Below are 18,382 nucleotides of genomic sequence, written 5' to 3'. Positions count from 1 at the left end.
AGGGATCGCATCACCCTAAACCATCTCGTTGCGTCCCAAACCTCCCATTCTCATTCATCAATCATTTTCTTAGTTTTGAGGGTATTGATCCCTTAACCCTACACCACAATTATCCTTTTCTTTCTTTCTTCTTCTTAGTTAGGTTCATCTCTAATTCTCACAGGATTTTTTTTTCTGAATTATCATCTACTAGAAGTATTCCTTTCATTATTGCCTGGATTACCCATAACCTTCTTGATTAAGAGATTCAACTCTAAAAGTTGAAGAAGAAATTTCGTTAGAATTTGAAAGGTCTCGTTTAAAAAAAATCTGACATTTGAAGTGTGTTGTATTCAATATTGTTCATATTCATTTATTAAAAAAACACCCTGGAAGAGGTAGCATATTAGTGAAGATAATAGCATGATATCAGTGACTGAAAAGTCAATTAATTCCCATGCTTAGGATTCCACCTGTAATGCATTTAGAATTGGAATGGTGTTTCTGGTCAATTTATTTTTTCATATTTTTTAGCACGAAATAAGCATATGCCCACTGCATTGTTTACTATTGAATTTTTGTGGACTCAAAATCTACCCTATTGGTTTTATTTAAAAAATAATAAGACATAATCCAAGCTATAGTGTTACTTAGCACTAGACACATTAAAAACCCTTTATCTTAAAAATATTGTTGGCTGCGCCTCCCAACCAAGCAGTGGGCACCGACCAAGATTAGTCTGCAAGCCCAGACTCACATTTGACACTTTAACATAACATACCATGTCTAGATTGAAGACTAGATGCCAACCTCTGTGTCTGTGTGAAATAAGAGGAAGCCACAGCACGTAGGGAATCTAGTCTTGCTAATTCAGACCCTGCACTATGCACTACACGAACTGCGAGAGCCAAAGTAGCTCACTATGGTACATGCCAATGCTTCACACTACACCCAAAGTGTTTCATGAAACCACCTACAACTCTTCAATCATTCTAGTGTTTATTTAAGTATGAACTTGATGATTATGAACATATATCATTCAAATCAGCTGCCCAAATCCATTTCATTGAGCTCCATCTATTATCTATAATTAAAAAGCAACTGTACAGAAAGTAGCAATCAAATTATCGTTGATTTTCTCCATATTGGTTACATAATAATCAGTCAGTGTATACAGTCATAATACTACTTAAGCTCGTTAACAGGGAGGCTAATTGCAGAGCTAATTATCAATCGATACAACCAACACAGATTGTAGACACCTCGGAACCATGAACCAAATAGATCATTAATGAGGTCATTTACTTGTATAGAAGCCTATATAGTAATACCTATTATTGTTTATTTGCATAACATTATATCCAATGAATAAATTATCACTGTACAAACTTTAATAAAGCAATATTAAAGGACATTATTTATAAACAAACCAAGACACTTAGTCTAAACCATAAAGGTTTTGCATATTTAAAGGACCTTGCCTCATTTGAATTTGAAAATAGTACAAATATGGTGCATAATTACCTGAGCTAATCACAATGATTGCCTTCATTATATATAATTAGTGCGGTTTTAACTATAAGTCAAATCAATAGGTACAGATTGGCTGAAGTTTAACCTCGTGCACTTACAGAATTGTTTAATCCCCTATAGGTTGGTTCAAATATCTTAACCAACTTTTGGGTTGATTAAAATAAAACCTTAGTGTGTGCATGATATACAAGACTTAAGAGAATTGGATTGATTTGAATTAAATTAATTTGTCCAATTTTTTTTCCAAAGATAAATATTATTGAAGTACAAAAGAAGAAAGAAAGAAAGAAAGAAAATTATACAAAACTGAGATAATAGTACAATGTTTGTAAAGAAAATATGCAAAAAATGTAGTTGAACAGTTCAGAGTGCAGTTCAAATATCCAAGATATTCACCAAAATCAAAACTGAGATATATGCCATAGCTATGATTTAATTTACTTCTATACATGACTATAATCATTAGTATAACTACTATCACCGCCATTGATTATTTGTGTGATTAATATTTTTGAAACTGAATGTCAGAATTTCAATCATGATGTAAATGTCTCCTCACTGCTTTATATTCATCATTAATTTATCTCTCCTTGTGTCATCCTATAAAAATTAACGGCAGTAAACAGTTGTTAACATTGTGATGATTCATCCAATTTATTCTCCAAACAAACAAAAATTCAAGAGAATAAATACTTTAAACCAGAGAAGACCATTCCTCGAAAGAAAGTGCCTTATAACTTAACCTTGGGTTTAAGAAAACGATTGTCTGCACAATCTTGGTTGGTGGACGAGTAATTTATCTCACGAGCCTACCAAAGCCTTTTGTTATTCAATTTACGGTTCCCCCGAGGGTTCATTTCACTAAACGAGAAACATTACGTGACGTCCTCAAAAATAGACAAACTGGGCGGAAAAAAATTGAAAGAAATATGACTTATGGCCACATCTTAAGAGTTTTTTTTTATATCCATCTCTTTAATATGCTCTCTTTCCCGCTCTTTCTTACAAACTAGTGCGGTTTTCCTCAAAAGACACTCCACTAATTGCATGAGTAACCCCGGACTGTAATTTTCCGCTCGACTTTGCCAGGCAGATTGGTCGGACGGGATATTGTTTTGGGGAGACATAATGATGTTGAAACATTCCCAACATATAGGTAGCTGTTTTGATTAGGGATCGTCCTAAGGCAATTTACGTGCACTTTCCCAAGCGGGTCAAGACCACGGAATCGTCCGTGTATGACGGGGAATGTTTCGAGATGAGCGAACGGGATCGGATGATGTAGGGTGGAGGAAGGGGAGGAGGGGGTGAGGGTGGGTTTGGTCAAGAATCAATTAGATGACATCGTTGGGGGCTTGCAGATGGGGGTATTTAATTAACTCTCAATTGTCACACTCTAGAAATGACGTACTTGCACCTGGCGTATGTTGTGATTCATGTAAGCTGCGATATTCATCACTTCTTGGCCTTGGCTTTGTAGCTAGAAGAAACCAACCGGATCAATATTTATTCAGAAAATTTGAGCTTTAGATTCATGAAATCTTTTGCGATGTGTGACTCTTTTGAATGACTATGTTCCCTATTAATGTATGTTGTTATTTGTCGAAGTTAATATATTCTTTGCCTCTTGGAATTACATGTAGCTTTTATCTGGAAGAAAACAACTAGTCTTTCAATGTTTATTCAGAAATGTTTAGAATTAGATTTATGAAATCCTTTCCAATGTGTGACTCTTTTGAATAACATTGCGCCAAATTTTTAAATGCGCATGTCAACAGCCAAGGTCCAAAGTTCAAGTTTTAGTTATCGGTTTATAGCTGATGACTTTGAAAATAAAATAGAGGTTCATGTTGTAAAAATGTAGCGAGATCCTTTAGTTGATTTTCAAAATACATACATAACATGAATTCCTAGTTTAACATATTATCAAAAGGAGTAAGTCGGTGCCTTTTTGTCCCTTTCCATAGAGTATAATTCCTTCCCTGGAATAAAAATATACACTACGCTTTCAAAAGTTGTTTGAAATTGTGGGGTTTTTTTAATGTGATTTCATCTAAATCTACACTCTAAAAACTGGGTGTTAAAATTGACACTGGTTGGTGTCCCTCCCGAGCCATATCATAAGGTGTTAAAATTATACCTTAGAGTGTCAAAGTAACATCAATTAATGTTAAGTTTATAACCACATGGGTAGTATAAGTATAACACTAATTGTTGAAATAACACCACAGATTTAACACCAGAGTATTATAGCCGGTGTTGTCCTCTATGTACACCAATCAACACCAGAGTTTGCACAGTGTATTTCTGAAATCGAGTGCTCAAGAGGAAACCAGTGATGTCTATCTGTTTAACATGCATGACATTGCTAAGAAAAGTACACGAGATATATAAGACAGGAAAATGAAGAAAAAATTGTCATAAATAATTCATAAATACAAGGAGTAAAGTACAATTTCCTTCCATTTCCGGGTACTGCACTTTTTCTAATCTGCATAAATGTAAACTAATTTGAAAATTCCTGAAAAGACCTATTCTTCCAGATTGGCAAATTGACAAAGAATGAGGCATTTAGTCGAAATTGGATTCGGTAATTGGGGTTACACATGCACCGAATGTGAAGTATGTCGGCTATTTGATGACCAATGAATATCTAATATAATGCATCCAATCTATTAACTATTCAAAGAGCATTAATCATAACGGAAGCTTATTATCAAAAGGCAGTGGAGTGTGTAATTAAATGTAGCAATTAAGTTTGAATTGATTTTTATTAGCCCATGTAGTCTTTAATGAATTTAGAATCTATCAATAATCAAGCATTACAAAAGAATAGCTCCAACTTATGACAACTAACCAATGGCATAGGAAAATTGGCATAATCCTGTCTTTCTCTTTATACCCTGGTAGATATTATCAAGTCCACCAAGTAGACACAAGTTTGTTAACTTGTAAAAAGAAACTTATCTTGATGGGACTAAATCGATAAAAATGTAATTCAATTGAATTAATTATATATTGCTTAAGACAAAACTCAATACATGATAAACAGCCAAAAGGCTGAAATAAGCATACTTACAATTAAAATTAGAGGTCATTCATAGGCAAAAGTAACAGAACATACAGGTACATGTAAGAATTTGATATACTAAAAAATGAATTTCTAAAGGTATTTTGTAAATAAGAATTCATTAAATAGAATTAGATCAAATGAACTTAATTACTTGAGTAAACACAATTTCAAAATGTGATGAAGATTGGACAATAGAAATTAGATTAAAATTGAATTAGAGTCATACTATACATGTACATGTGTAAACCTTGAAACAAAATAATTTATGAAATTTTGTAAAAACATTGCAAAAGTTTACACAAGTAACAGATAGAGATACGATTGATATTTGCAATTCATTGTAACTGTATGTACATAGGGCCCAGTATTCCGAATGTATGACAGTGTGTGTTTTGTAATCAGTTTTCTTCTTTTGTTCTTATGCCATAATCTATAGGCCGTTTGAACGAAACACTTAAGAATAGATGCATCATATATAGCTCCAGGCTACGGCTCCCACTCTGGGTGACTTCTCAATAAACCTTATTGTTGAATCAGCTCCAATATAGGCTAAAATTCAACTAAATTGGCTTCTTTTTCCTTTGTGATCACTCTCCGGAATCACCTCCCCCCCCCCCTCCTCCTCCTCCTCCATAGCTCAGACAATCATCCTCAATGACTTGATTCAATTATACAGTGATCACATGAGGGTTAATGCTTCCAGACAAGACCTCTCTTCCGACTTGCTTTGTCGCTGCTACGACGGTGAAACCTTCCTTTGTTTGCCAGACTAAACTCAAAAGACGAAGAAACGGTGACTGACGTCGTCGTCGCATCATCCCCTCCACAGAGCTTCATTAGACCATTCAGAGCACGCTTTCTAAAAATTACGAGCCCAAACTGGGTCTAAATTGCCCTACGCCCCATACATAATTCATATATATTTTTCCCATAGTGAACAGTAGCCAGCTAGGATGTCTCCATGCTGTTTTTCTTATCCTTTAGCTGCTTTCTTAACCCCCGAGCTCTGGGGTAATCTTACCTCATTAACCCAATCACTCCCATCTAATCTTCTTATCACGTATTACCATATAATTATTGACAAGAAAGTAATGGGAAAATCTTACAATCGTTTAAGTTCATACATGTACGTTGTAGGTTCAGATTTATGTTGGCATGCTCGACAACTCAAAACTAATGTATTACTGTCACAATAATAATAATAATGATAATAATAATAAAATGTATTTATATAGTGTCATTTATTTAGAGATATCTATTCCAAGATACAATATCACTATTACCTCGGCTTTTATAGCTACGGCTGCCATATCCAGCACTGCACATTTCAAGGAATAAATTCCTGCCAGGTACCCACACAGCTCACCTGGGTTGAGTGCAGCACAATGTGGATCGATTTCTTGCTGAAGGAAACTAGGCAATGGATGGGATTTGAACCCACGACCTTCTGTTTCAAAGTCCATGGACTATTCCACTGAGCCACAATGCTCCAAAATACCAATATAACATCAATTCTAAACCCCTGCATTGACAAATGAATCATTCATTTGCATATATGAATTTAATATCTTGCCTTTAAATAATTCCTTTGTTTTCTTTCCTCCTGTCTTTCGTATAATCATGATGTCATTCTCTCCCCGGCTCATCACTAAGACAACAATTAATGATCACTGCCAGGATGTATTTTTCATATTGATTTTTTGAGTCATGTCAAATTTCAAAGCCGTTGGGCAAATCGGTTTTTTTTTCGTTAATGAAAGGTGTCGTAACCCAACCTCTCTATGGGTATCTTAACCCTCTCAGTCTCGGTCGCCTATTTAATACACTGCAATAGGGCAATTCCAACAAATAATATACCTTTTTGTACATCTGACCCCCATTTTTGTCAAGTTTTACTTCACTTCATAAACTGACCAAGTCATGGTCCTTTGAGGACATTACAGACAAAAGAACAAAAAAATCAGAGACAAAAAACTTCATGAAGGTCCCACATATAGGGGGTCGGACGCACACATTTTATGGAATTGCACAATAAATAGTAATCTAAAAAGATTTAACGAGACAAATCCAAAATTATTGGCAAAATTCATGTATCCATGCAGCCCCACATAAACAGACATAATAAACTATATCTAATTTTCCTTAGCACCTTTAAATGTTTGTTGATCCTCAGAATTGTTTACTAGATAGATGATGGATGATAAAAGCTGTATTTATTATCATTGCTTATCCTTTTTTAACATCCTTTTCTACTGACAACTTATCACATTAGTACATGAATAAATAATGTATTGCTCTCAAACAATTTGAAAACTAAAAGTATCAGAAAACCCAAATTTTCATCAAAATGCCCTTTTCGTTGAAATGCGAACCCTCCAATGAATATGTCATTTTTTGAGAAGGGATGACAGACAGGCGTATCATATTACTTTCAACACGTTGGCTAATCGTTGGCTCTGACGCCTCATTTAGGGGCGCAAAATATTGATTAGGGGAGAGATAGTTTGCCCCTGGTCTGTAAATAACACACTCTATCAATCAATGTGTGTATACAGTCAATCAAGCTTATCTCATATTACACTCACTGTATGGGGAATATTCACAATGGATTATTCTAATTTTCCTTTGATTGAGATTCTAATTAATAAGAGAAAATGTGTGGGGACCTAATATTTACATCAAAAGAAAATTGATAAGCACAACCCAAAACTATCTCTTGGCCAAATGAGTTTAACATGAAAAATTGTTGCTTATACACAAGTCCACCTTGTGTATAATTTATATCCTTTAATCCAAAATTGCTCAAAATATATGAAAAACTGACCAGAAACCTTAATGAACATATATACAAAAATCATTGTTTGTCTTAATTTTCATGAAATGAATTATCATGGATTTGGGTTATTCTCACTTTGCAGAGAAGAGTATGTAATTCTTACTACAGGTGAATTAAAGAGAAATTCCAGTAGTTGCAGTAAACACTGATTTCATGAGAAAGTCTGTAAAACCAGGGTTAATTGTCAGTATATCATCGAGGATCTAGATCTGGTACAGTTACATAAACTGAACTTTGTGAAATCTTGAAATCTACGCTGAAAAATGTTCAGACTGAACTTCCCCAACACAGATAAGCGCACGTGGGACAGTGTATAATTATTGCTTTGAGCGTCGGGCCCGACGCTCTACCCGAATCCTGTGCTTATTTGCTGATTTCTCAGCAATTACACAATTTCTTCCAGAATCCTTTGGCACATGCATTTTATTTATACAAACAGACACTTTGGTGGTCATTTCATTGGATTCTGTACGAACTCATTTTGATATCGTTACCAAAACTAGCATTTACCTTTAAAGCGAGCATATACTTTAGGGGAAAAGAAAATCAAAGTATGACACACTTGATAGTATTTTTATTACACATGTTGTAGGTCCAAACTACATGGTTATTTTTAATAGAGTATCAAACGATTAAACAAATAGAAATTGAAGCGTTTGCAAATAGAATTCAACGGAACAAAAGAAAAAAATTGTTACCGTCAAGTATTTAGCCAATCTCTATTGAGAGAGGACACAAAATAATTACACATAAATTATTAAATACATGAATGATATATGTGATCTAATCATGGCAACTCACGCTGGATATATCCCTTTGAAACCACGGTTAATTTGTATTCTTACATTCTCAACTTATGTACATCAACAAACAGCAATTTCATTATGGGCAAATAGATCAGGAATGGATTACTTTCTCAAGGTTTGATCAACAATTCGTCCTGAAATAATTGATAAACATTAGCAATCTTACAGGAAAGAAGGGGAGACCATCCTGAAATGAAGTCTACCAGAAAAACATTTTCAAAAAGAGGAAAGAGATTAAATAAATATGCTTATTTGAAACCAAGAAATACTACAAATAAATATAGAATGGAATTTATTTACACAATTTAGAAAAAATAATGTGACACAAAATTCCATTTGTAAGTCTTTATAGAATTTTCACACAAAATATACATGGGTGTGAGGGATTACAAATAAAAACAGCTTTAAAAATGAAGAAAAAATAAGGAAGAGTGTTGTAAAAAGCTGAAATTGAAAAAGCTCCCACTCTTGTACAGGGTAAAGCTAAAATAAGCTCAAGATAAGCTAAAATGAAAAGGAACGAAAAAATTGCTGAAATCAAATAAAAAGCTCAATTCTCAAACCCATGAATATAATAATGTAAGACATACTGTAACATTCACATGAAAAAAAAAAATTCACCCATTCTATTTAATCCACAAATAATATAGTTAATAATAATAATAATAATATGCATTTACATGTATATAACGCCATCTATCTATAAATATTCTATTCTGAGGCGCACAAGAAAAGAAAGAATAAGAAAGTTTGGATGAGTGTCAAAGTGCCAATAACTAATACTGTTAGAAAAGATAAGACTTCAGTTGTTTTTATTTGTCAACACACATTTCTAAAGGTTTTTATTTGCATTTGTTACATTGTGCAGTTGCTTTAAAAAAAATAAGAAAATAGAACGAATTTGATTGTATGGTGGCTTTAAACAACAAAGTGAAATGTATTTGAATGTATGGTGGCTTTGAACAACAAATTGAAATGTATTTTTTTGTATGGTGGCTTTAAAATGACTAGGTGCCACGAGAGACGGGATAGAGATAGCTTGAGGGATGCATTCCTACCCCAGCATGCCACGAGATGAGCCTTCTTCCTCCTCCTCCTTCTTCATCTCCTTCTCGTTCTTACAAATCAGCCCCGAGTGACTAGTTATCCACCTCGCAATCTTAACAATAAGAAGGCAGATAAAGCTTCCAATCATCCCTCCTGCCCCGGGCGCCAAAACGGCCAAACCTCCTTCCGTGGGAAGGTCATGGGCGATGTTGATTGTCGAGCTGTCTCATTCTGTTTATTAGTTTGCTTTAGATTTGGAGGAGGAGGAGAAGTATTGAGCAAGGGGTGGGGGCAGGGGAGCTAATGAAATAATTGAATCTTGCCCTACACATCCATCGGAGATGTAAATAACATGGAATTTGTATAATCTATGGTTTTGTAAACAAATTGATCGTTTGATTACAGATGGCAGGTCTATGTGGTAGCATTATAATGTGATATATCACCCATTTATATCCTCCCTTCGGGATATAAATGTTTGAATAAAATATGACATGAAAAGAGGAATGATTGAATATACAACATGCTCTGCACAAGATAATGGTATCTGAATTATTTTCTATTATTGAATTTAGTTGGAAATAATGTAGAGTTAAACCTAACTTAATGGCCACCTGACTGATGTGAAAACTTGTTCTTCGTCAGGCTTAGTCGCCATCGAGAATGTCTCCCATTTTAAAAGGAATGTACAGTATGTCATAGAATTTGCCTATAAAGGCCCACTGTTTACAGTGGGCACTTTTTTTACAGAATTTTGACTTAATTTCACACCAGTTTCCATGGCAACAGAAATATTATCTTCCTTTTCGTACCAAATTTTGACTAAATTTCAAACTAGTTTCCATGGCAACAGAAATATCACCTTCTTTTTTTAGCGTCAACCCTGTTTTATTTCAACCTCGCATTATACCCACAATCAATCTCAAACATTTCCTCAGTACCTCCTCTCCTCCTATTGTTGTATCTTATATCAACACTGGGGGCGCTTGTCGATATTGAGATGTAAGGGACCGCATCATGGGGGTCAACGCTTCACCCCCTTAAGGTAGAGAACGCTGTCAGGGGGAGAAAAAAAGGCTTCATCTGACAATAAGATGGGATATGGGCATGAACGCTTCAATGTTTCGTAGAGCTCATCCACTCATAAACAAACATCAAGATGTATTCAACTGTATTGCAAGAATCTAAACCATACATCACCTCAAAATGTGAATGTTCAGAGAAAAAGGTGCAATACACTATTTTAATGCATTTATAAAATGCATTTTACAGTCCATAGAACTGTGCATCGACGTCATTTGAGTTCATATATATATTTGGTTGGGTTTTATTCTGTTCATTTTCATTCATCCGTTTAATTATGTCTTAGGTCCCCTATTTCGGAGAGGGTATTTAAAGTTTACAATAATGAGTAATTTGATTTCCTTGCATCAACATGTTATTTGTTTGGTTCATGTTCTTTACCATTATCCCTGTATTCATTGCGTCGTGGTCTAGTGGTTCTGACTCTCGCCTTTCAAACAGAGGGTCGTGGGTTCGAATCCTAGCCATGGCGTGTTTATCCTTCAGCAAGAAATTTATCCGCACTGTGCTGCACTCGACCCAGGTGAGGTAAAGTGGTAACGGCATGAAGTAATTCCTCAAAAAACTGTCCGCACCAGAATCGGTAGACAAGCTTAGCCGGGGTAATATAGGAGCGCCTTAAGCACCTAGCACGGTGGATACGTGCACTATACAAATCCTATATTATTTATTACAAGACAATGAGCAACATCACAGCTTCCTTGCCCGCATCTACCATAGGAATATTGAAAACTCTGAATAAACCCTCCTATGAAAAACATCTTCACTGCAAAAGCAGCATATGTAGGGAATTGTTAAAGGTAGATAAGTAATCTAAAGTAATATATTCCTCATACTACAAATAAAATATGACAGATGCATAGGATCTCTACATAATATGCTTGCATTGTTAATTAGGATGGTTGGCTACACCGTAGACCTGATACTGGAGTCAATTTCCCATTTTACATTAAATTGTCAAGTTTATTGACAATGGAAAATGAGTACTTATTTACCAACTTCAGTGTTTTTGTATTTCACATTGTGAGCTCACATCTTGTGTAACATGCTGGGTTAGATTGTAACTTTTCACTGGTAAGATGAACTAGGATTGAGAGGGTTAAGAGGACTAAGTAACATGAATGCCTTGGCTCGTTGCCTTAATTCCCATCACGCCGTTCATTTCATCATCATTGGCACGTTACACGGCTCCGTCACGTTCCTTTCCTTCCTCTTCCCCGTCTCTCGTTCCCCCGCTCGCCCGCTACAAGCACCGAGATACTCTTTCCGACCATCCTTCCGCTATTCCCGCAGTCAATACGGCACGGAAAATCGACCAACAATCACATCGCACAAACACAGAGTATGTTTACAGAGCAGACGCGTGCAAATATTTGCGCTGGAGTTTGGAGGGGGCAAAATGTGTTCCTACCACGGAAGATGGAGAGGGCAAAAAAGGATAGTGGAGTGAAAAAAGGAAACAAGACAACCTCTCCCCCCCCCCCCCGAGCCACACACCATTTCAACTTACGACGTGCCATCGTGTACGCACATCCTTAAGCAACGCTCCTCTCTAAACTTGTGCTACAAAGACGAATACTGAAGGTCGTTCCAGGGAAAAGCTACAGCAATGCATGCATAAGTGTCTAGGCATGCAAATTTTTTAGAGCGAATGTGAATGCAGGGGCATGGAATAGGCGTAAAGATTAAAGAAAGAGAGAGGCCACGTCTATTTGCAGCATAGATAGTGACTAGAATTAGTTGGCCTTATCAGTGGTAGACGTGAAAAGAGAGTGTGCCCTTTGTAATGTCTCAGAGAAGCGATAGGGAAATTCCAGACAGTTTCAATGCATAACACTTTAAAATTGAGTACAGGGTAAGAACATCGCAAGTGTCAGATCCAAGTACTGAATAGTCCTCTGTCTGATTGAAGAATTATGAATGTATTACACAAAAATATGAATATATATATATATATATATATATCTCATCAATTTAGCCATCATAGGCTCTGTACTGTGGGATAAAAACAACCTATTGGTCACTGAGATCTAGCAAATAAATATAAGGGAGACTAGGTGCCGAAAGTTGAAGAAAATTTTTAAAAAGGAAATAAAAGACAACTTGACAAATATATTGCGAATTAAAAAAATTACTGGAAGTGCTTTGACTGTGATCAAAGACAGAATGACAGAAAATGTAAAATAATCGTCTTTTTTAGATTGGGGAATGATTGTTAGCGGGGAAAAACACACATGCAACATATTTGTTATCCGTTACACCATAGAGACTGATTTCTGAAAGGCTAATAGAAAAAGACTTTGGTGCCACTTTGTTGAGGACGGCATCGATGATTTACTCCTCATGAATCTTGATGCCCCAGACATGGACCGTCCCATTAAAATCATATTTAGAAAGCACTCTGACAGTTATACAGGATGATGGCTTTAAAAGCATCATCCATAAGGCCGCTGGATGAAAGATAATCAACGATCAAAACCAAACGGAAGACATCCCCACATATACGTCACGAGAGATAAGGGATCAGACAATGAAATGATTTGAGAGGACTTTTAACCTACTCAGTTCGTAATGAATGTCTTGAAAAGAAAACTTTGATAATGATAGAAACTTTTCCAATATTCATGATTACCTTGCAGCCACAGAGGATGCTTATCAAAGAAAGTAGAATGTCTAAGATGTAGATGAAAGCAGTGAGTTATATGTAGTATGAATACAAGGCTTCTTGAATATGGATGCCACAGCTCTGAAGTAGTTTTGTGACCAGCCCAATATGAAGTTTGAGATTTCTAATGAACTCAAAAAGATCACATCCTTGGCTTTGAAATAATGTATAACTTGTCAGAATTGATCAACAATAACCCACGCAAGAACTTGGTTGAATGTAGACAAAATTCAGTGAGAGAGCTTCAAAGAATATTAGAAGAAAACAATTTTTGAAATCTGGGGTTTCCTGAAGCATGAAATGGGCACTGTGTGGTTCTGTGACATTTGCTCCGGCGACAATTGCTCCGGTCTAAATTCCACACACTAATCGAATAACCGTTTTCAACCCTGGGTTTAACACTATACCCCACCCTAAACCTAACATGAAACCCTATTGCAACACTAGTCCTAACCCCAGATCTTAGACTAAATTAAGCCCGTAGCAATGGTCGCAGGAGCAAATGACGCGTCACTCACTGTGCTATCTGTTGCAACTTCCAAGCAATCTGTAAAAAGGGTGTCAAAGAAACTCTTGTATCACAGTCTTAGGAAAAAGGGATTACAAAGTAAAACAGTAGAAATGACAGATAGAAGAGACAGATGGAGAAAACTGAAAGAAAGCGAATAAAACACAGGTCAAAGGTCATTGATTTTGTGGTATGTGGCATCTGGATACCATGTTATACACAGCTAACCTTGGACTTCACATATTCATCTCTTCTCCTGAAAGACCCATTCGTTCCACATAAGAGGGTCCATACAAACACCCCCTCCCTCCATTGTGCATGCTCCTAACTTTGAGAACTTACCCCAAAGAATTCCTTTCGGTTGGATATGAATGAGCAAAATAATCAGAGGGTATATTCAGGCCCAGGGGAAAAAATTACATGGGGGCTTGGGGCAATTTCATCCCCAAAATGCTCAAAAGAGAACTGGAAAATGTAAAAAAAAAGAGCCTCAGATAAAATTCCTATTAATTTCAATGTTATCCACTATAGCAGACTTGGGCAGTAGGTTGCATGTGAAAGAATAATTTTTTGCCCGAGGCCTGGACGATTTCTCATAAATTCACAGTAATTCTGGGTGATGACATTGGTTAGACCGTGCCTGTAGACAGTGAAACCTCCTCGCCTCTTCTATCCCAGGTGTTTAGGATCTAGAATTAGATGGGTGTGATTTATAGGCCAAAATACCAGGTCATACTGTCTCAAAGTGCAAATCATTTGTAACAATCTTCAAACCGAAACCACAACCTTATCTCTCCCTCCTGTCACCCCCCCCCTTCTCATTCTCTCATTCTATTTCATATCTTTATTTTATCTTCCTTCGCCCATCTTGTTTCATTGTTTTCATCCAATTCTCTCCCTAATGTGTTGTGCAGCCCTTTTGCAAGAAAGTGGTCCAAGGTTGTGTTTTGAAAGTTTGTCTCACAAAAGGACAAGTTTCATTTGTTGTTAAAACCTGGGGCCCGTAACACAAAGATTAGCAATGATCGTAAACATTTTTTAACTATTGATTCCAATCAATGTTTACAATCAATCGTGAAAAATGAGTGTACAATTATTCGCTAACCTCTGGTTACGAGACCCTGGTGTGTTAAAACTGACACAAGTTGGTGTCTCTAAACCATTTCAGCAAAGAAGACAACTCCATTCTCAGTACACTTTCTTGAACTGGTTTCCCTTAAACCAGTTTAGAGGATCGCTTTGCTAGCGTCCTCATCGCCATCTCCTGAACTGGTTTCCAGAACCACTTCATGTACAGCGGTCTTGTTGCTATGGGAATGCTCTGAGAATGCTCTGCTTGTTTCTTATAAAACTTGACACCGCAACGAAGGTATTCCACACACAGTACTGTGCCCAACAAGCACACACTCTCGTAGTGTTGTCCAAAGATTGCTTCCCGAAGAACGGTTGTGTCGTCACCTATGCTTAAACCAGTTGAACAAGGCAAAGTGGTCTTGAAAACCACATCACAAGGTGGTTTTCCAAACGGGTTTGAAGGACCACTTAAGAGCATTTCCAAGACCGCTTCAACTGTCCCTATAACACATTAAACTAGTTTCCACTAAACTGGATTCCATGCACTTAACTAATTTAAGGAAGTAGATGAAAATGGGGTCAAACTGGATTTGTGGAGTGGTTTAAGGGAAAACAGTGCCCCGTCTTTGATCCAATCAATCACAACTATGGAAAGCCAGCAAAGTCAACATATAAAATGCATGTTCGCTCAACAAATTTTCTAGATATGAATGTATATCCATAAATTCATTGATTTCTAGACATTTTGGTGTGTTCTCCTTTGTTTACAGAGGACATTTTTCAAATTTCCTGTAGAAAAAATTATGACACTGATGGATTTCCATAGAGTTAGGATTGATTGGATCAATCGTAACTCTTTGTAAGACGGGGCCCAATTTCAAGATAATATACTGTGATTGAGGTCTCACATGAAGAGGTTCTGGAAACCAGGGCTCCGTACCACAAAGGTTTGCGATGAATAGCAAATAAGAAAGAACACTTCTGATTGGTTCCTAGTCAGTATTTGGCGCCAAATTCGCGTGTAACATTGATCTTTATTGGTCAGTTCATTTAGCGATTGATCGCTAATCTTTGTGTTACGGAGCCCTGGTCAGGAGATTGCCATGACAGCGCAAGCGAAACAATCAGTCTAAACTGGTGTTGCAAAGTGGTTCAAAGGAAGGTTAGAACGGGACTATCACTCGATCAAGCTCTCCGTTGCCAGCCCCCCCCCCCCCCATCAGTCGTCCACTCACCAACTCTACCAGAGCTCTCTGGGGCCTTCTCTGGCATGCTAAAGGATGTAACTCGCACCCTGAAGGAGACGAGGCGAAACGTGTTGAGTTTCTGACAATGGTTCTTGATGACATCTGCCTGGTAATGCAGTAGACAGATGCCCTTCACTGGAAGCCAGGGTCTAACTGCTTTAGCTGACCTGGTCATCCCATCCCAATCCCCTTTTATATATTATATCAATTCATTTAATTATCAGTAATGATGCACTAGATAGAGAGTGGAAGAGGTGTGGTGTTTCCGACTCTTGCATTACCCCCAAAGTTTCTCAAACCTGAGGGGGGGTTATGTGTCCATTCGTCACCTAAGTCATTAAAAAGGATTTAACTTCTGAAACTAATAAAAAAACATTTCTTTCCAATTCTCCTTAGGCGCTATACAAGTCCAAAAGATTATTATTATTGTAATCAGAGGGTCGTGTGTTCGGATTTCACCATGAACTAGCGTCCTTTGGCAAGGCATCAATCCACACTTTGCCACTCTCCACCCAGGTATTGGTATAACCACTAGCATGTACGGTCACTGTAGCTTGACCAGTATTGTGTGTGCCTCATATGGTGACTGGCTGGAATGCTCCCCAGGGAGTGGAGGATGTGCTGATTTGTATTCAGGAATGACTGATAGACTGATGGGCGCCCTTCCCCATCTACAAAATTCATCATATCACAAAATCACATAAGTGTCCAGTCTTCCCCTCCGATCTTTGCTGGTGTTAAAAGGGGTCAATCCAGTGCTACTGCAAAAGACTTCACATTGTTCTAGTGTTTATGGTATGTCTTCGCATCACAGACGAAAACTGAACCCACAAATATATGAACAAGTTTGGGGGGATTAGCTCGTCATTGGCACTCGCACTCAAAGTGTGAGCAAGCATTCAAAATATTTGGGAAGGAATGATTCCATGTTTGTATATTTTTAGAGAGCATCTAAAGTTTCTAACACTTTCTAGAAATGGACCGTGATGACAGGAGCTGCAAGGAAACCTGTAATCCATTCTTTAGTTATGTCGCTGACTCTCTTCAAAATTACCAAACATGCTTCTTTATTTTTTTTTTCATTTTTAAATAAGTTTGGGTGAGCCATGATTAAACAAATGTCTTATTTTTATTTCAGTGTGATTTAGAACAATGTTTTAACTCTTTGCCTTCTGAATTTATTTTGGGGGATAAAATAATGATTGTTTTATAATTTCTATGAATCTAGAATTGTTTATTGCACCAATGACACTGCTAATTATTGTCCAAGGAACTGTAGTAATTTGTTACCTTCCCTTGAAAAAAAGGTAAGGGAAAATTGTATTATCATGGTTGTTGAATGTGAAAAATTGCAACCTAAACATGCAAAGGATTTATAGATTTCATTTATCTATTCCATTCATTCAGTTATTTACACAAAAAAATGAAACTTTAATAATTGGTATGAGCATCTTACCTGAAGTTGTAAATCAAATAACAGAGAGTCCATGGAACATGCGGAAAAGAGAATAAGAAAAGAACAGATATCATATTAGTGAAAATTAATTATTTCTATATAAATACATTTTATTTGATACTTTGTGTACTTTGAGGCTGCCCCACATGCCATATTCCCATTTTTAATAGTTCATGATAACTGAAAATATTTACATCATAAAAGTGTTTACTAAAAACGTAGTGTATGCTGATAGAGTAAGTGAAATAAGATTAAAAATATATGAAATGAAACTGATATACAGTACAGAAAATCAAAGTATAAGGATAATATTCAGGATATACTCAATTCAGAGGAATATGCTAGGAACTTTTTTTTTTCAATTCTAGACTTTTTTTAGAACACTTTTGATTCTAAACTTCTAAAGATCTCTCCCCTCTCTTTCTCTCCATCTATCTCTTCCTCTCTCTCCCCTCTCTCTCTATGTCTCTCTCTCTCTTTCTTCCACTATCCTTGTTTCTCTATCCCACCCCCTCCTCTTCTTCCTTTCTTCTCATGTTCCTCTTCTACTCTTCTTTCCTCTATCCTCTTCTCCTCTCCTCTTCTCTTCCTCTCCTCTTCTCTCTTTTTTCTTGGTCCCTCGCTAACTCTCTCAAGTTCCTCTCCTAGTTCTCATATCAATCATTCAAATCATATACAAACCCCAACATAAAATACAACCCCAGCTCCACAAAACTTGTTTTATCCTTCCAAAATATTTACCATCAAAACCTCCCGCCTATCTCACCCCTTCAAATTCCCTTTTTTGCAAAAACAAATTTTCAGTAAACACAAAAACAGTGAATATCTTCAAGAAGTTGGGGGAGAAGCTTAGGCCTCCTGACACCTCAATAGACCAATGAGAAGCCTGGATAGTAATGACATCACTCGTCAGCTATGTCTTTCAACGCCTGTTTAGATGAGTTGACTTCAATGGCCCTTGGGTGTTGTGATTGGATGGTCGTAAAATGTGATTTATGATCAGAAAAAGTAAAGGTTGCTGATTAAAGGTAGTACCAACTCCTTTCACTCAACAACAAAAATCCATACTCCAATA

The sequence above is a fragment of the Lytechinus pictus genome, chromosome 8 (assembly GCF_037042905.1).
Source record: "Lytechinus pictus isolate F3 Inbred chromosome 8, Lp3.0, whole genome shotgun sequence".
In the NCBI taxonomy this organism is placed as follows: domain Eukaryota; kingdom Metazoa; phylum Echinodermata; class Echinoidea; order Temnopleuroida; family Toxopneustidae; genus Lytechinus; species Lytechinus pictus.
Note: the sequence above shows the minus strand (reverse complement) of the source record.